Raw genomic sequence first — 21404 nt, forward strand, 5'->3', positions numbered from 1 at the left:
TCAGAAATGAAAAAGGAGAAGTAACAAATGACACTGCAGAAATAACAAAGATCATGAGAGAATACTACAAACAACTCTATGCCAATAGAATGGACAACCTGGAAGAAATGGACAAATTCTTAGAAATGCACAACCTGCCAAGACTGAATCAGGAAGAAATAGAAAATATGAACAGACCAATCTCAAGTACTGAAATTGAAACTGTGATTAAAAATCTTCCAAAAAACAAAAGCCCAGGACCAGATGGCTTCACAGGCGAATTTTATCAAACATTTAGTGAAGAGCAAACCTACCCTTCTCAAACTCTTCCAAAGTATAGCAGAGGGAGGAACACGCCCAAACTCATTCTACAAGGCCACCATCACCCTTATACCAAAACCACACAAGGATGTCACAGAGAAAAAAAACTACAGGCCAATATCACTGATGAACATAGATGCAAAAATCCTCAACAAAATACTAGCAAACAGAATCCAAAAGCACATGAAAAGGATCATACACCATGATCACGTGGGGTTTATTCCAGGAATGCAAGGATTCTTCAGTATATGCAAATCAATCAATGTGATACACCTTATTAAAAAATTGAAGGAACAAAACCATGTGATCATCTCAATAGATGCAGAGAAAGCTTTCAACAAAATTCAACACCCATTTATGATAAAACCCTCCAGAAAGTAGACATAGAGGGAACTTTCCTCAACATAATAAAGGCCATATATGACAAACCCACAGCCAACATCATCCTCAATGGTGAAAAACTGAAAGCATTTCCACTAATATCAGGAACAAGACAAGGTTGCCTACTCTCACCACACTTATTCAACATAGTTTTGGTAGTTTCAGCCACAGCAATCAGAGAAGAAAAGGAAATAAAAGGAATCCAAATCAGAAAAGAAGTAAAGATGTAACTGTTTTCAGATGACATTATACTATTCATAGACAATGCTAAAGATGCTACCAGAAATATAATAGAGCTAATCAATGAATTTGGTAAAGTAGCAGGATAAAAATTAATGCACAGAAATCTCTGGCATTCCTATACACTAATGATGAAAAATCTGAAAGTGAAATCAAGAAAACACTCCCATTTACCACTGAAATAAAGAGAATAAAATATCTAGGAATAAATCTACCTAAGGAGACAAAAGACCTGTATGCAGAAAATTATAAGACACTGATGAAAGAAACTAAAGATGATACAAATAGATGGAGAGAAATACCATGTCCTTGGATTGGAAGAATCAACATTGTGAAAATGACTCTACTACCAAAAGCAATCAACAGATTCAATGCAATCCCTATCAAACATATCATAACACTGGCATTTTTCACAGAACTAGAACAAAAAATTTCACAATATGTATGGAAACACAAAAGACCCTGAATAGCCAAAGCAATCTTGAGAATGTAAAACGGAGCTGGAAAAATCAGGCTTCCTAACTTCAGGCTATATTGCACAGCTACAGTAATCAAGACAGTATGGTACTGGCACAAAAACAGAAATATACACCAATGGAACAGGAGAGAAAGCCCAGAGATAAACGCATGCACATATGGTCATCTTATCTTTGATAAAGGAGGCAGGAATGTCCAGTGGAGAAAGAACAGCCTCTTCAATAAGTGGTGCTGGGAAAACTGGACAGGTACATGTAAAAGTATGAAATTAGATCACTCCCTAACACCATACACAAAAATACGCTCAAAATGGGTTAAAGACCTAAATGTAAGGCCAGAAACTATCAAACTCTTAGAGGAAAACATAGGCAGTAAACTCTATGACATAAATCACAGCAAGTTCCTTTTTAACCCACCTCCTAGAGAAATGGAAATAAAAACAAAAATAAATAAATGGGACCTAATGAAACTTCAATGCTTTTGCACAGCAAAGGAAACCATAAACAAGACCAAAAAGCAACCCTCAGAATGGGAGAAAATATTTGCAAATGAAGCAACTGACAAAGGATTAATCTCCAAAATTTACAAGCAGCTCATTCAGCTCAATAACCAAAAAACAAACAACCCAATCCAAAAATGGGCAGAAGACCTAAATAGACATTTCTCCAAAGAAGATATACAGACTGCCAAGAAACACATGAAAGAATGCTCAACATCATTAATTATTAGAGAAATGCAAATCAAAACTACAATGAGACATCATCTCACACCAGTCATAATGGCCATCAACAAAATATCTATAAACAATAAATGCTGAAGAGGGTGGGGAGAAAAGGGAACACTCTTGCACTGCTCGTGGGAATGTGTATTGGTACAGCCACTATGGAGAACAGTATTGATGTTCCTTAACAAACTACAAATAGAAATACCATATGACCCAGCTATCTCACGAGTGGGCATATACCCTGAAAAAGCATAATTCAAAAAGAGTCATGTACCAAAATTTTCATTGCACCTCTCTTTACAATAGCCAGTAGATGGAAACAACCTAAGTGCCCATCATCGGATGAATGGATAAAGAAGTTGTGGCACATATATACAATGGAATATTACTCAGCCATAAAAAGAAACGAAATTGAGCTATTTGTAATGAGGTGGATAGACCTAGAGTCTGTCATACAGAGTGAAGTAAGTCAGAAAGAAAAAGACAAATACCGTATGCTAACACATATATATGGAATTTAAGAAAAAAAATATCATGAAGAACCTAGGGGTAAAGCAGGAATAAAGATGCAGACCTCCTAGAGAACGGACTTGAGGTTATGGGGAGGGGGAAGGGTGAGCTGTGACAGTGCGAGAGAGAGGCATGGGCATATACACACTAACAAACGCAGTAAGGTAGATAGCTAGTGGGAAGCAGCCGCATGGCACAGGGATATTGGCTCGGTGCTTTGTGACAGCCTTGAGGGGTGGGATAGGGAGGGTGGGAGGGAGGGAGACGCAAGAGGGAAGACATATGGGAACATATGTTTATGTATGACTGATTCACTTTGTTATAAAGCAGAAACTAACACACCATTGTAAAGCAATTATACCCCAATAAAGATTTTAGAAAAAAAAAAAAAAGAAAATGTGGCACATATATACAATGGAATATTACTCAGCCATAAAAAGAAATGAAGTTGAGTTTTTTGTAGTGAGGTGGATGGACCTAGAGTCTGTCATACAAAGTGAAGTAAGTCAGAAAGAGAAAGACAAATACCATATGCCAACACATATATATGGAATCTAAAAAAAAAATGTCATGAAGAACCTAGGTGTAAGATGGGAATAAAACACAGACCTACTAGAGAATGGACTTGAGGATATGGGGAGGGGGAAGGGTAAGCTGTGACAAAGTGAGAGAATGGCATTGAGTTATACATACTACCAAACGTAAGGTAGATAGCTAGTGGGAAGCAGCTGCATAGCACAGGGAGATCAGCTCAGTGCTTTGTGACTACCTGGAGGGGTGGGATAGGGAGGGTGGGAGGGAGGAAGTCGCAAAAGGCAGGAGATATGGGAACATATGTATATGTATAACTGATTCACTTTGTTATAAAGCAGAAACTAACACACCATTGTAAAGCAATTATACTCCAATAAAGATGTAAAAAAAAAAAATCTTCCAACAAACAAAAGTCCAGGACCAGATGGCTTCACAGTGAACTTCTATGAAACATTTAGAGAAGAATTAACACCTATCCTTTTCAAAGTCTTCTAAAATACAGCAGAAGGACGAACACTCCCAAACTCATTCTATGGGGCCACCATCACCCTGATACCAAAGTCAATCAAAGATGTCACAAAAAATGAAAACTACAGGGTAATATCACTGAGGAATATAGATGCAATCCTCCTCAACAAAATACTAGCAAACAAAATCCAGTAGCACATTAAAAGGATCATACAGCATGATCAAGTGGGGTTTATCCCAGGAATGCAAGGATTCATCAATATAAGCAACTCAATCAGTGTGATAAACCATATAAAAAAACAGAAGGATAGAGCTTCCCTGGTAGGGTAGTGTTTGAGAGTCCACCTGCCGATGCAGGGGACATGGGTTCGTGCCCCAGTCTGGGAGGATCCCACATTCCACGGAGTGGCTGGGCCCGTAAACCATGGCTGCTGAGCCTCCGCGTCCGGAGCCTGTGTTCCACAACGGGAGACACCACAACAGTGAGAGGCCCGCATACCGAAAAAAAAAAAAAAAACGGAAGGATAAAATCTTTTGATAATCTCAGTAGATGGAGCAAAATGTTTTGACAAAATTCAACACCCATTTATGTTAAAAACTCTTTAGAAAGTAGTCATAGAGGGAACCTACCTCAACATAATAAATGCTATATATGACAATCCTTCAGCCAGCATCATTCTCAATGGTGAAAAACTGAAACCATTTCCTTTAAGGTCTGGAACAAGACAAGGTTTCCCACTGTCACCAATATTATTCAACATAGTTTTGGAAGTTATAGCCAAAGCAATCAGAGAAGAAAAAGAAATAAAATGCATCCAAATTGGAAAAAAAAAAAGTAAAGCTGTCACTCTTTGCAGATGACATGACACTATACCTAGAGAATCCTAAAGATTCTACCAGAAAACTACTAGAGCTGATCAATGAATTTGGTAAAGTAGCTGGATACACAATTAATGTACCAAAATCTCTTGCATTCCTATACACTAATGATGAAAAATCTGAAAGAGAAATTAAGGAATCACTCCCATTTACCATTGCAATTAAAAGAATAAAATACCTAGGAATAAATCTACCTAAGGAGACAAAAGACCTGTATGCAGAACACTATAAGACACTGATGAAAGAAATTAAATACAATACAAACAGATGAAGAGATATATTATGTTCTTGGACTGGAAGAATCAACATTGTGAAAATGATTATGCTACCCAAAGCAATCTACAGATTCAGTGCAATCTTTATCAAACTACCAATGGCATTTTTCACAGAACTAGAACAAAAAATTTCACAATTTGTATGAAAACTCAAAAGATCCTGAATATCCAAAGCAATCTTGAGAGAAAAAAACTGGAGGTGGAGGAATCAGTCTCCATGACTTCTTACTATATTGCAAAGCTATGTATTCAAGACAGTATGGCACTGGCACAAAAACAGAAATATAGGTCAGTGTAACAGGATAGAAAGCCCAGAAGTAAATCCAGGCACATATGGTCATCTTATTTTTGATAAAGGAGGCAAGAATATACAATGGAGAAAGGACAGCCTCTTCAATAAGTGGTGCTGGGAAAACTGGACAACTTTATGTAAAAGAATGAAATTAGAACACTTCCTAACACCACCCACAAAAATAAACTCTAAATGGATTAAAGACCTAAATGTAAGGCCAAACCCTATTAATCTCTTAGAGGAAAGCGTAGGCAAAACACTCTATGAGATAAATCACAGCAATATCCTTTTTGACTCACCTCCTAGTGAAATGGAAATAAAACCAAAAATTAACAAATGGAACCTCATGAAATTTAAAGGCTTTTGCACAGCAAAGGAAACCATAAACAAGACAAAAAGAGAATATTCAGAATGAGAGAAAATATTTGCAAATGAAGCAAGTGACAAAGGATTAATCTCCAAAATATACAAGCAACACATGCAGCTCAATATCCAAAAAACAAACGACCCAATCCAAAAATGAGCAGAAGACCTAAATAGACATTTCTCCAAAGAAGATATACAGATTGCCAGCAAGCACATGAAAGAATGCTCAACATCACTAATCATTAGAGAAATGCAAATCAAAACTACAATGAGGTAATACCTCACACCAGTCAGAATGGCCATCATCAAAAAATCTACAAACAATAAATGCTGGAGAGGGTGTAGAGGAAAGGGAACCCTCTTGCACTGTTTGTGGGAATGCAAATTGATATGTTCACTATGGAGAACAGTATGGAGGTTCCTTAGAAAACTAAAAATAGAACTACTATATGACCCAGCAATCCTACTACTGGGCATACACCCTGAGAAAACCATAATTCAAAAACAGACATGTACCACAATGTTCATTGCAGCACTATTTACATTAGCCAAGACATGGAATCAACGTAAATGTACATTGACAAATGAATGGATAAAGAAGTTTTGGTACATAAATACAATGGAATATTACTCAGCCATAAAATGAAATGAAATTGAGTTATTTGCAGTGAGGTAGATGCACCTGGAGTCTGTCATACAGAGTGAAGTGTGTCAGAAAGAAACAACAAATACTGTATGGTAATACATATGTATGAAATGTAAATAAAAAGTGATTCTGATGAAGCTAGGGGCAGGAGAAGAATAAAGACACAGACTTAGAAAATGGACCTGAAGATATGGCATGGGGCAGGGGAAGGGTAAGTCGGGATGAAGTAAGAAAGTAGCATGGACAGATATACACTACCAAATATAAAATAGATAGCTAGTGGGAAGCAGCTGCATAGCACAGTGAGATCAGCTCAGTGCTTTGTGACCACCTAGAGGGTTGGAATAGGGAGGGTTGGAAGGAGACACAAGAGGGAGGGGATATGGGGATATATGTGTATACATAGATGAATCACTTTGTTAATTTGTTAGCAGAAACTAACACAACATTGTAAAGCAATTATACTCCAAAAAGATGTTAAAAATAAATAAATTACAGATTTGTTTTTAAAAAAATGGAAATAACCTAACTGTCAGTTGATGCATGAATGGGTAAAGCAGGTGTGGTATATATATACCATAGAATATTATTCAGACATAAAAAAAAACAAGGAAACCATATAATTTGTAACACCATGTAGGTACCTGAAGGCATTATGCTAAGTGAAATAAGTCAGAGAATGAAATGCTGTATAATCTCACTTATATGTGGAAACTACAAAATAAAAAAAAAATCACCAAATTCATAGAAAAAGAGATTAGACTTGTGTTTACCAAAGTTGGAATGTGGGAGGAGGGAGAAATGGAGGAAGGTGGTCAAAAGTTACAAACTTCCAGTTATAAGATAAATAAATACTAGGGATGTAATGTACAACATCATGATGATAGTTAACATTGATGTATTATAAAGATGTAAGTTGTTAAATAGTCATAAGAGTTGTCACCATAAGAAATATTTTTATTCTATTTATATGAGAATATGGATGTTAGCTGAACCTATTATGATAATTATTTCACAATATATGTAAATCAAACCATCATGTTCTAAGCCTTAAACTTATACAGTGATGTGTGTCCCTTAAAAAATTAAATAATTTAACTTGCTTCATTTTAAATTAACAAATGTTTTTATCATGAATGGGTGTTCAGTTTTGTTAAATGTTTTTTTCTGTGTCTATTGAGATGTTCACATGATTCTTTTTTTTTCATTTTATTAATGTATGGTAACAATATGTTGATTAACACCAATATATTGATGTTAAATACGTTGAATATGTTGAACATAGGATATGTTGAATATAATTGTTGAATATGTTGAACAAGGATATGTTGAAATATCCTTGCATCCCAGGGATAATTCCCACTTGATCATGGTGAATCATAATTTCAATATATTGCTGAATTCAGTTTTCTATTATTTTATTGATAATTTTTGCATTTATATTCATCTGGGATATTGGCCTGCAGTTTTCTTTTCCAGCAGTATCCTTTTTTCTGGTTTTAGTATCAGGACAATACTGCTTTCTTAAAATGAGTTTGTGGGTGTTCTCTACTCTATGATATTTTTGGAAGAGTTTGAGACAGATAGGAGTTAATGCTTTTTTTAATGTTAGGTAAAATTCACTGGAGAAGCCAAATGGTCCTGGGTCTTTATTCATTGAGAGATTTTTGATTACTGATTCAATCATTTTATTAGCAATTGATCTTTTCAGATATCTTTCTCTTCCTGATTCAGTCTTGGCAAGTTGTATGTTTGTAAGAATTTTTCCATTTCTACGTTATGCAATTTTTTGTGTATACTTGTTCATAGTAGCCTCATGATCCTTTGTATTTCTGTGGTATCAATAGTAATGTTTCCTTTTTTAGTTATAATTTTGTTGATTTGGTTTCTCTCTCTTTTATCCTTGTGTAGTATAGCTAAAGGTTTCTCAAATTTGTTTGACTTTTCAAAGAACTCTCTCTTGATTTTTTTAATATTTCTTATTTTTTCCTGCTCTCTATTTCATTTATTTCTGATCTTATATTGATTATTTCTTTCCATCTACTACCTTTTGGCTCAGTTTGTTTTTCATTTTCTAGTTCCTTGAGGCATAGAATTAGATTGTTTACTTGCAATCTTAATTGCTTCTTAATATGTAGACATTTATTGCTATGAATTTCCCTCTTAGAACTGCTTTTGCTGAATCCCACAAGTGCTAGTATGTTGTGTTTCCATTTTAGTTTGTCTTGAGAAACTTATTTCCCTTTTAATTACTTCTCTGATTCTTTGGTTATTCAGGAGAGTTGTTTAATTTCATTTTGTTCTTAAATTTTCCAGTTTTCCTCTTGTTATTGATTTCTAGTTTCATGCCATTGTGGTCAGAGAATACTTGGTATGATGTAAATCTTCTTGAATGTGCTAAGACTTGTTTTGTGGCCTAACATATGGTCTATCCTAGAAAATGTTCTATGTGTGCTTGAGAAGAATGTGTACTCTGCTGTTGTTAGAATGTTCTGTGTATATCTGTTAGGTTTATTTGGTATAGTATTGTTCATGTGCACTGTTTTCTTATTGTTTCTCTCTCTGGATGCTATATCCATTGCTGAGAGTGAGGTATAAAATCCCTAACTATTATTTTATTACTGTTTATTTCTTCTTCAGCTCTGTTAGTTTTTCCTTTATATATTTAGATGCTCTAATGTTGGGTTCATACATATTTACAATTGTTCTATCTTCTTGATGGATTGACCCTTTTATCATTATATGACACTCTTTGTCTCCTTTTACCATTTTCACTTTAAAGTCTATTTTGTTTGATATAAGTATTGCTACCTGTGCTTGCTTTTGGTTACTATTTGCTTAAAATGTCTTTTCTCTATCCGTTCTCTGTTAATCTATGTGTGTCTTTAAGTCTAAAGTGAGCCTCTTGTAGGCAGCATATTATTGGATCTTGTTCTTTCATTCATTCAGACTTTCCATGTCTTTTAATTGAATAATTTATTCTGTTTATATTAAAAATAATTATTAATAGGTAAGCACTTACTATTGCCATTTTCAAAATTGTTTTCTGAATATTTTGTAGATCCATTGTACCTTGTATTTTATGCTGCTGTCTTTTTTGTGTTTTTGTCTCATTTGATATCAGCATGCTTTGAATTCTTTATCATGTTCTTTTGTGTAATTACTACAGGATTTACCCTCGTGCTGAACATGAGGCTTACTTAAAATATCTTAAATATATAATGCCTTATTTTAAACTGATAAACTTAACTTTAATAGAATTTCTTAATTTTACACTTTTAATTCTCTTTCCCTTTACATTTCATATGGTTGTTGTTACAATTTACAAGTTTTTTAATATTGTGTGACTAATAACATAGTATTGCAGTTATGTTTACTTTGGCTATGTTTTTAACTTTTAAACTAGTTGTAAGTAAATTATGCACTGCTATTACCATATTGCAGGCTATAACTATGACTATTTATTTAATATTGCCAGTGAGATTTATGCTACCTTTTTATGTATGTTCTTAATTAGTGTCTGTTTACTTCCACTCAAAGAACGCTAGCATTTCTTGTAAGGCAGGTGTGGTGGTAATGAACTCCACTGGCTTTCATTTGTTCTGGAAAGTCTTTATCCCTCCTTTGTTTCAGATGGACATCTTTGCTGGTATAGGATTCTTGGTTGACTTATTTTATTTCAATATTTTGAATATGTCATCCCAGTCTCTCCAGGCCTGAACAATTTTTGTTGAAAAATCTACCAATAGTTGTATGAGTATTCTTTTTTATGTAACTACTCTCTTTTTTCTTGTGCTCTAAAATTCTATCTTTGCCTTTGACTTCCATGAATTGAATCATAATGTTTCTTACTGTGGTCCTATTCAGGTTCAACCTGTTTGAGATTCTTTGGGCCTCATGCCTCTGGCTGTCCTTTCCTCTCCTCAGGGTTGGGAAATTTTGAACCATTATTGTTATGAATATATTTTCTGTCCCTGTATCTTTCCCTTATCCTTCTGGAATTCTCATGATATGAATATTTTGCTTTTCATCATATCCCATAATTCCCATCAGCTTTTTTCACTCTTTTTCATTCTTTTTTCTTTTTGCTCCTCTGGGTAATTTCCATTGTCCTGTCCTCCAGGTCACTGAATGTTTCTTCTTTATCTTCAAATCTATTTTTTTAACCTCTACTGAATTTTTCACTTCAGTTATTTTATTTTTCAACTCTAGGATTTCTGTTTGTTTGTTTGTTTGTTTGTTTTGATGCTGTTATTTCCTCATTGAACTTGTTTTGTTTATACATTATTTCCCTTATTTCATTAAGTTGTTTCTCTGTGGTTTTGCACAGTACGTTAAACTTCCTTAAGATATCACTGAATTATTTCTGACAGTTCATAGGTCTTTATTTCTTTAGGGTCAGTTATGGAGCTATATTATTTTCCTTTGCTGATGTCACATTTACCTAATTTTTTAGTGATCCTTGATTCCTTAAGATGGTATCTGTGCATTTGAGTAAGTGGTTTCCTCTCTCAGACTTTAAAGTTTCTCTTTGGCAGAGATAGTTCTTCACCCATTAACTCAGGTTGGATTTCTGGGCATGTCTGCTGGTAATGTCCTTGAGCAAGTGGGACTTTTATCAGGGTCTATTTTTTGGGCAAGGTCACTGTCCGAGAGCTCTGAGGACAGAGATACAGGTGTGTGCCACTGGTTCAGAATAGTTGGATAGAACCACTGGCTTGGTTTCCTACCTATATGAGGCTATAGAAAGTGCTCTGCAGTTGCTTGGACTCTTTGTTCAGGTTAACTAAGTGTTTAGGTCTGGGATTTATATTCCAGTGTAAGCATGGCTACGAATTTGATTCCCTGCCTTGTCAGGGCAGCAGAAAAGGCCCCACAATTTGCATATCACCTTGTTTGAGGACCAAAATCAGGCAAGACTATGTTCTGATTTCTGTGGCCATACAGGGCTACAGATTTTCTTCTGCAGCTAGAGAAAGCCATGGCTGTGCTCTCTATTTAAGTTCTACTGTAAGCAGGCTGTTGGATGGGCTACATACCTTCTCATGTGCACTGGGTTAGGTTCCCTCTTCAGTTGGACTGAAGGTTATATTCAGAAATGGATGGGGCTGTGAATTATTTTCCCTGCCTAGGCTAAGCAAAAGAATCATCTCCAAGGTCAGAAAGCCTCTTTGTTTGTTGTCTTAACCAAAGCCAATCTATACCCCAAGTTCCCTTACTGAACAGGACCACTGATGTTGTTCTGCCAACTATTGGCTCTATCTGCCCACCTCTTACCTCAAGTGTTACTGAGCCTCACAGCTTCCAAGAGTTGTCACCAGCCCTTCTGGGCAGACGGGGCCAGAAGGCACTCTCCACAGCAGGTGTGTCAGCAAAACTCCTCTTTGAGAATCCAAATCAGGCAGATCTTTACCCCGCCATGTTCCATGGTCAGAATGTAGCCCCAACTTGGTTCCACAGATGAGCAGAGCTGCTGGGTGGGATTACTATTTGGTCCTTCATATGAGCAAAGCTGCTGGTTGGGATTACTATATAGCAAATATACTATCATATTTGCAAGTATGAATGCAGTCTTCCAAGATCTGTATGTTGGTTTTTGCAAGCTTCTCCCCCCATCACATTCAGATTCCCAGTGGTCAAGCCACACAGATTCCCCTGAGAACGTCCATGTTGCAGAGTAGTTGCTCCTTCAAAGTGCTGAAGAATGCTGGGGGTGGGCTTGTTGTCCCCCTATTTTCTCTCTTCCCACTAGAGGAACCAAAGGCTCAGCTGAGACCTGTCCACATGGTGCTTTGCTGGCCTGGGTGAGAGACAATGCAGTCTATATGTAGCTCCTTCTCTTCCCCTTCTAATGCAGTCTGTCTTGGTCTCTGTGGTGCAGCAGGATGATTCATCCTTATCTCCATGTTCAAGGATTCTCTCAGTAGTGTCTTATTCTTGAGTTGCTAGGTGTTGTTAGTTTTCATTTCTTGTTAGTTGTTTTTGTTGTGAGGGGAAGTGAAGTCAGGAACAAACTATTTTGCCATATGGGTGACATCAGAATCCTCATGGTAAAAACTTTTAGCAAATTAGATATAGAATGAACACACTTAAACATAAAGAGACCATATATGAAAAGCCCACAGCTAACATTATACTCAATGGTGAAAGGTTGAAAGCCTTACTTTTCAGATCAGGAATAAGACAATGATGTTGACTCTCATCACTCTTATTCAAGCTAGTACTGGAAGTCCTAGCCAGAGTAATAGGGCAAGAAAAAAAAGATAAAAGACATCACAAGTGGAAAGGAAGAGGAAAGGAAGAAATAAAATTGGCTCTATTTTCACATGACAAAATTTTATGTATAGAAAACCCTAGAGCCCACCAAAAAACTGTTGGAGTTAATTCATGAATTCAGTAAAGTAGACTGAGACAACATTAACATATAAAAATCAGTAACATTTCTATACACTAACAATTGAATTATCTGAAAAAGAAAATAATCCCATTTACAATAGCATTGAAACAATAAAATAGGGCTTCCTTGGTGGTGCAGCAGTTGAGAATCTGCCTGCCAATGCAGGGGGCACAGGTTCGAGCCCTGGTCTGGGAAGATTCTACATGCCATGGAGCAACTGGGCCCTTGAGCCACAATTACTGAGCCTGTGCATATGGAGCCTGTGCTCCACAACAAGAGAGGCTGCGATAGTGAGAGGCCCACACACTGCAATGAAGAGTGGCCCCTGCTTGCCACAACTAGAGAAAGCCCTTGCACAGAAATGAAGAACCAACAAAGCCATAAATTAATTAATTAATTAATTAAAAAAACAATAAAATACTTAGGAATGTATTAAACCAAGGAGGTGAAAGATGTCTACTCTGAAAACTACAGGACATTAATGAAAGAAATAGAAGACACAGATAAGCAAAACAGTATCCTGTGTTCATGGATTGGAAAAATTAATATTGTTAAAATGTCAGTACTACTCAAAGCCATCTATAGATTCAATGCAATCCCTATCAAGATTCCAATAGCATTTTTTATAGAAGTAGAAAATAATCCCAAAATTCATGTGGAACCACAAAAGACTCCAAATAGCCAAAACAATTCAGAGAAAGAGCAAGGCAGGAGGTATCACAGTCCCTGATTTCAATCTATATTAAAAAGCTACAGTAATCACTATGGAAAACAAGATGGAGGATCCTCAAAAAATTAAAAATAGAACTACCATATGATCTAGCAATTCCACTTCTGGGTATTTTGCTGAGTAAAACAAAAACATTATTTCAAAAATATATATGCACCCCTATGTTCATTGCAGCATTATCCGCAATAGCCAAGATATGGAAGCTACCTAAGTGCCCATCAATAGATGATTGAATAAAGAGAAATCTGATACACACACACACACACACACACACACACACTGTAATATTATTCAGCCATAATAAAGAATGAAATCTTGCCATCTGTGACATGGATGGACCTAGAGGACATTATGCTAAGTGAAATAAGTCAGACAGAGAAAGACAAATATCACATGATTTCACTTATATGTGGAATCTAAAAAACAAAACAAATGAACAAACATAACAAAACAGAAACAGAGCCATAGAGATAGAGAACAAATAGGTGGTTACTAGGGGGGTGGGGAATGAGTGAAATAGGTGAGAGTTAAGAGGTACAAACTTCCAGTTGCAAAATAAATGAGTCAGGGGGAAGAAATGTTCAGCTTAGGGAATATAGTCAATAATCATGTAATATCTTTGTATGGTGACATGGTAACTAGACTTATCATGGTGATCATTTTGTAATGTATGGAAATATCAACTCACTATGTTTTATACCTGGAACTCACATAGTGTTGTAGGTCAATTATGCTTCAACCAACAAATAAACAAGCTCATAGAAAGAGATCAGATTTGTGGTTACCAGAGTCAGGGAAGGGGAGAAGGAGAATTGGATGAAGGTGGTCCAAAAGGTGCCAACTTCCAGTTATAAGATAAATAAGAACTAGGGATATGATGTACAACATGATTAATATAATTAATACTGCTGTATGCTATATATGAAAGTTGTTAAGAGAATAAATCCTGAGTTCTCATCACAAGGAAAAACACTTTGTTCTTTTTTTAAATCTGTGGCTATATGATATGATGGTAATCATTTCATGGTGTATGTAAGTCAAAACATTAAGCTGGGGGCTTCCCTGGTGGCGCAGTGGTTGAGAGTCCGCCTGCTGATGCAGGGGACACGGGTTCGTGTCCCAGTCTGGGAGGAGCCCACGTGCCACGGAGCAGCTGAGCCCGTGAGCCATGGCCTCTGAGCCTGCGCGTCCGGAGCCTGTGCTCCGCAACGGGAGAGGCCACAGCGGTGAGAGGCCCGTGTACCGCTAAAAAAAAAAAAAAAAAAAAAAAAAAAACATTAAGCTGTACACATTAAAACTTATATGGTGCTGTATGTCAATTGTATCTCAATAAAACTGGAAGGAAAAAAGCGATAGTAATCAACACAGCATGGTACTGGCATAAAAACAGATGCATAGACCAATGGAGCAGAATCAAAAGCTGAGAAATGAACCAATCCATATATGTTCAACTAATATTTAACTATGAAGACAAGATCACTCAGTGGAGAAAAGACAATCTCTTCAATAAATGGTGCTGGGAAAACTGGATATTCACATGCAAAAGAATGAAACTAGACCACTATCTTACATTACTCCCCAAAATTAGGTGAGAATGGATTAAGGACTTAAATATAAGACTAGAAACCATAAGACCCCTAGAAGAAAACAGAAAAACAATCTCCTTGACATGGATCTTCACAATGATTTTTTTGTATATGACACCTAAAGCACAAGCAACAAAATCAAAAATAGACAAGTGGAGCTACATCAAACTAAAAAGCTTCTGCATAGCAAAAGAAATGATTGATAAAATGTAAGGACAATCTATGGAATTAGAAAAAATATTTGCAAGCCATGTATCTGGTTAGAGGTTAATATCCAAAATATATTAAAAAATTCATACAACTCAATAGCAAAAAACAAATAATCCAATTTAATAATCCAATTAAAATATCAATAGATATTTTCCAAAGAAGATAAATGAATAGCCAGCAGGTATATGGAATGTGCTCAGCATCACTAATCATAAGGTAAATGGAAATTAATCTCACAATGAGGTATCACCTCATGCTTGTTATAATGCCTATCATCAAAAAGACAAGAGATTAAAAATGCTGTCAAAGATGTGCACACTGTTGGTGGGATTGTAAATTGGTATTGGCACTACACAAAACAGTATTAAGGATCCTCAATAATTTAAAAATAAAACTACCATATAATCAAGCAACTTCACTTCTGGGAATATATCTAATGGAAATGAAAACTCTAACTTGAAAAGATATTTGCATGCTCATATTCATAGCAGCATTATTTACAATAGCCAAGACATGGAAACAACCTAAGTGCCCATCAACAGATTAATGGATAAAGAAGTTGTGAAATATATATAGAATTGAATATTATTCAGCCATAAAAAAGAATGAAATCCTGCCATTGGCAGTAACATGAATGGACCTCAAGGGCATTATGCTACATGAAATAAGTCAGACAAAGAAAGACAATTAGTTGTATGATCTCATATGTGAGATCTAAAACAAATGAACAGACAAAAAAATCAGCCTCATAGAAAAGGAGATCTGATTTGCAGTTCCCAGAGGCAGGAAGTGGGGGAATGGGAATTGGACGAAGATGATCAAAAGGTACAAAGTTCCACTTACAAGATAAATAAGTACTAGGGATATAATGTACAGTGTCATGACTATAGTTAACACTGCTGCTGTATGGTATATTGAAAGTTGTTGAGAAAGTAGTTCCCAAGAGTTCTCATCACAAGGAAAGAAATATTTTTTTTTCTTTTTCTTTTTAAAATCTATGCATTAGATAATGGATGTTAACTAGACTTATTACTTAGTAATAATTTCACGATATATGTAAATGAAATCATTATGCTGAACACTTTAAATTTATACAGTACTGTACTTAGTAAAACTGAAAAAGATATGCAAAATAAATATCAAAAAAAGAAAATGAAAAGAAAAAAATGTAATGCTCCATATTAATATAAAAATAAATGGAAAAATGCACATGAATATACCTCTTTAGATACAGAAATAGCATTTGACAAAAATCCAGCACATTTTCATGATGAAAGCACTCTAAACCAGGAATAAAAGGGGTCTTTTATTCTTTATCATCCTGATAAAGACCATCTACAAAAACACCACAGGTAACACCATATTTAATTGTGAGAGGCTGAATTTTTTTCCATTTAAGATTAAGAAGAAGAGAAAGATGTCTTACCACTTCTACTTAGCATTGGATTGGAGGTTCTAGCAATTAGTCAAGAAAAAGAAAATGTAGTAAGTTTTTACACAAGTAAAACTATTTGTGCTTATAGATGGCATGATTTTACACAAATACTACCCTAAGAAATCCACTAGTGTCTAATATAACTAATAGATTAGTTCAGTACTTTTTCAGGATACAAGATGAATGTACAAAAATCAATGAACAATCCAACAATTAAATTAAGAAAGAAATTCCATTTAAAATAATGTTAAAAGTTATATACTTATATATAAATTTAGCAAAATAAGTGCAAGACACATTTCTTTTTAACACATTGTTAAAAGAAATTAAAGAAGACCTAATAAGTGGAAAGGCATACCATGTTCATGGATCAGAAGACACAGTATTATTAATATGGCAATACTCCCCAAATTGATCTACAGATTGAATATGATCTGTATCAAAATTCCATCTGTTGTTTTTGCAGAAGTTGATAAGCTGATCTTAAAATTCATATGCAAATTTAAGGGACCTAGAATAGTTAAAATAATTTAGATAAAATAGTAGACATTTGGAGGACTCACACTTCACAATTTCAAAACTTACTACAAAGGTACAGTAATACAAACAGTGTTGTTTCAGCATAAGAAGAAACATATATATCAATTCAATAGAACTGAGAGTCCAGAAATAAACTCTTCCATATGATTAATTGATTTAGAGAAGGATGACAAGACCATTCAATGGGGTAAGTATAATCTTTTAAACAAATGATGATGGGACAGCTGGATATTTATATGCAAAATAATCAAGGTGAACTCCTACCTCATATCATACACAAAAACAAGATCAAAACAGCTGAAACGCCTACATATAAGAGATACAAGTATAAAATTCTTAGAAGAAAACATATAAGTCAGTCTTTGTTATTTTGGCTTAGATAATAGGTTCTTAGATACAACACCAAAAGCACAAGTAATGACAGAAAAAAATAGATAAATTGGACTTCATCAAAATTAAAATTTGTGTTTAAACAATACCCTCAAGAAAGTGAAAAGGAAGCATATGGAGTGAGAGAAAATATTTGCAAGTCATATATCTGATAAGGACCAGTATAGAGAATATGAAGATCTAAACACAACTCAAAGAACAATTTACAAAATGGCCAAATTCTCTGAATAGACATTTCTCCAAATAAGATATTTGAATGGCCAATAAGCACATGAAAAGGGAGTTAACATTGTTAGCTGTTAGGGAAATGCAAATCAAGATCTCCCTGAAATATTTCACACCCATGATACTGGCTATAATCAAATGACTGACATGACAAGTGTTGGTCAGCATGTGGAGAAATTAGAATTCTTTTACATTGATGGTTGGATTGTAAAGTGATACAACCACTTTGGAAAAACTTTTGGCATTTCCTCAAAACTTTAAGCATAGAATCACAATATGAACTAGAAATGCACTCATAGATATATACCCAAGAGATATGAAAGCATATTTCCACACAGAAATTTGTATATGAATGTCCATAGCAGCACTATTCATAATAGACAATATGTAAACAACTCAAATGTCCATCTACTAATGAATGGATAAACAATTTATGCTATATAGACACAATGGAATATCATAGAGCAATGTAAAAGAATGAAGTGCTGATACATACTATAGCATGGACCTTGAAAACATTATGCTAACTGAAAGAAGCCAGTCATAAAAAACATTATATTGTATTATTCCACTTATAATAATATTCAGAATAGGTAAATCCATAGAGAAAGATTAACGGTTGTCTAGTACTGGGATGGGGGATTTGTTGTGCTAATCAGTATGTAGTTTATTTTTGAAGTAACAAAATGTTCTAAAATTCGATTGTGGTACTGCTTGAACAGAGAGCTGTGAATATATTAAAAACTATTTAATTGTACACTTCTGATGTGTGACTGCTGTACTATGTGAATTATATCTTAATAAAGTCACTTAAAAATGATCCATGATAACTACACCTATTCAACACAGATTACTATTGCTTTTTTAAAGTTCACTATTTGCCTGAGAGTTATTTTAGCAAAGTCAATCTTACCGGCCCTCACTTTCCTCAGGTCAAAATACCATTTTTATTGGTTTAGAATGTCATGATGTTTAAAGTTTTTACAACTATTAAATTTCCATGTTTATTTAAAAAGTGAACTTAAGCACACAAATACTGAATAAATTTGGAGGGTAATACCAAATTACTCCCACTGGTGGGGGATACATTGTACTTTTTTAGTAGCTTTTAAAGAAAGCTCAAAGTGCTCTATGTCTATTAACTTCTAAGTTCTTAAGAAGTTCACAAGAGTTGGGAATATAGTTAATTTTTAAGTAACAATAATAATTGCAACAAAATCCTGAATGTATAGCACTTGTTTTCCAAAATACCCCAATATCTTCACATAGATTATCATCAATTATTAATCTGTAATCAACACAGCACTCAAGATGGGCTGACATAGACATAATATGAAAAGTGAAAGGCACTTTGGAGACCAATACAGTTGCAATCTAGCTCCAAAGGAGTGAGGTCAACCCATAGAGATTTTGAAATAGAACTGGGCTATAGTATCCTGGTATAGTTACCTCCTGACAGTTTCCTTACCATCACTTCAACTCTTAATATGGTATTCCAAAGTGACTCCAAAACAGTGCTGATTTCAACTCTTTAGCATTCTCATGGATTTCCTTAGTTTGTACTCAGTCACCTATATAGCTTGCAACTAGGCTATACTCTAGGAATAGGACCTCGGCTTGAAGATACCTGGTACAACAGAGAGAAGAGGCAGATATCTCTGTTATATTATAGTCCCAGGGTCAGAAACTAAAGAGAATTGCTTGCTTGCTTATAGTTTCATAGCTAGAAAGTTGACAAGATGGTCATAAGTTTTATTTTTCTAAGTCCAGATCTACTAATAATATAGCTTGGTAATAGAGTGTCATCAGAATCTTGGAGGATAACTACCATGGACTGAAAGTTTGGGTCGCAGCTGAATTCATATGTTGAAACCTAATCCCCAAAGTAATGGCAATTGGAGGTAGAGGTTTTGGGAGGTGATTAGGTTGTGAGAATGGAGCCCTCATGAATGGAATTAGTGTCCTTACAAAAGAGACCCCAGAGGGCTCCCTTACTACTTCTGACACATAAAGACTCAGTGAGAAGATAGAGATCTATGAATTAGGAAGCAGGCACTCACCAGGTACTAAATCGGCCAGCACCTTGATCTTGGGCTTCCCAGACTCTAGAACTGTGAGAAATAAATGTTGGTTGGGTTTCAAGTCACCCAGTCTAGGATATTTTTGTAATAGAAACCCAAATGGACTAAAACATTAGTCTTCATGGACTACACTTCCCCAGGCTACCTTGGTTCCCTAAAATCTCTACTAATTAAAATAAAGGTGGGGCATGAAACTAATATCATATTGTGTCTACTATACTTCAATGTAAAAATATATAAATAAAAACAAACAAAAAAGAAAGGTGGGGCAAAGTGATGCCCCAAGAGTTCTATGCAAAGACTCTCTACCATACTGTCTCAGATCAAGTTGGAGGAGTTCTGTTATAATATAAATAGAAATATATGGGCTTTTAATACATAGATTATGGTGAGGTTGAAAGCTGATCACCAATCTTCTTTCAGCCAGCACTACAGCTATTTCTTCCTCAATCACACTGTGATAACTGTGGGCTGTGCAATATTTTACTTGAAATGGAATATAAAGAAGTCCTGGACTAGCAGAGTTTCATTAACTTTCCAACTATGATGTCATAAGTACAAGAAAATTTATGTGCCAGGGAATGTATACGGAAGCTTGCACAGATTGTATTATTTTATTTATAGCATTCTTGTGAAGTATATATTATTAAGTGCATTATACAAATTAGGAAACTGTTACCCAGAGATGTTATGACACTTGCCTGAGGTCACATGAGTAGAAAGTAGCAGAGCCTAGATTTGAATCCAGGTCTGTCTGGCTTTAAGCCCATGCTCTAAATTATGTCAGATTGTCTTTCTTTAAAGAGATTACTTTTCCAAAAATATTGTTAAGTTTTATTCCATTTAAAATGATCTTTTATATAAAATAAATTTTATTTCTTTAAAAGTTCTGCCAGGAAAAAAGATAAAGACTGTAAAAAGGTCTTTTTTTTAGGCTAAATTATCCTTTAGGGAGCAATCGATTTATGAAAAATTAAAACTTAAACTTTGCACTCTCAAGCCTCCAAATATTCTAATAAAGTTGAAATTGTTAGGCTGCATGGTAAAGCAGAAAAAAAAACCCACATGATATATTTCTGAGTTGGAATCCTGGTTCTGTCTTGTATTGGTTGTATGATTCTAGACAAGATATTAAAACATGGATAACATGCTTATATGACCAGATTGCCATGAAGATTAAATTAGATCAGGTATATAAATTTACTGATGGTGCCTAGTACATGCAAGGCCCTCAACAAATCATAAATGTTATTATTATTACAATTATTAGGAACAACACTGCTGAAGGGGTAAAAAGTACAAAAGAGGTGAATGAAAAGGGGCATTGGGAAGGATCTTAAAGGTATAGTTCGATGTTACTTTAAGCATGCTTTAGGAAAGAGCAAACACAGAAAAATGAAAAGATCCTTAATAAGAAATGTCTACTAATGATGACGATGGAGTACTATTCTGTTAGAGATAGGTGCCAGAGGGATACTTCCCATACTCTATTATTGCTTTTCATTTTGTAGCAGGGAGCTATAAGATAAAAGGAGTCAAGAGAAGTTGGTTCCTTATACTGGTTGATAATAGCCTGGAAGCATTTTAAATACAGATAAAAAATACTGTGGTTGAACAAATTAAAGGGTCTAGCTAGCAGCAAGAAAAAATGGCAAACATTCCTGCTTCGCTATTCAAATTCTCTAAAGCAGATTTTTTCAGAAAGAAGATCTATGGCC

The 21404-nt window shown here is 35.1% G+C and overlaps 1 protein-coding gene across 12 annotated transcripts in view; it reads right to left on the reverse strand.

Annotated features, from left to right (window-relative positions):
- HDX (highly divergent homeobox) overlaps nt 1–21404 on the reverse strand; it is a 262642-nt gene that overhangs the window by 124160 nt on the left and 117078 nt on the right. The window lies entirely within an intron of this gene.

Source organism: Stenella coeruleoalba (assembly GCF_951394435.1).
Source record: "Stenella coeruleoalba genome assembly, chromosome: X".
Taxonomy (NCBI): Eukaryota; Metazoa; Chordata; class Mammalia; order Artiodactyla; family Delphinidae; genus Stenella; species Stenella coeruleoalba.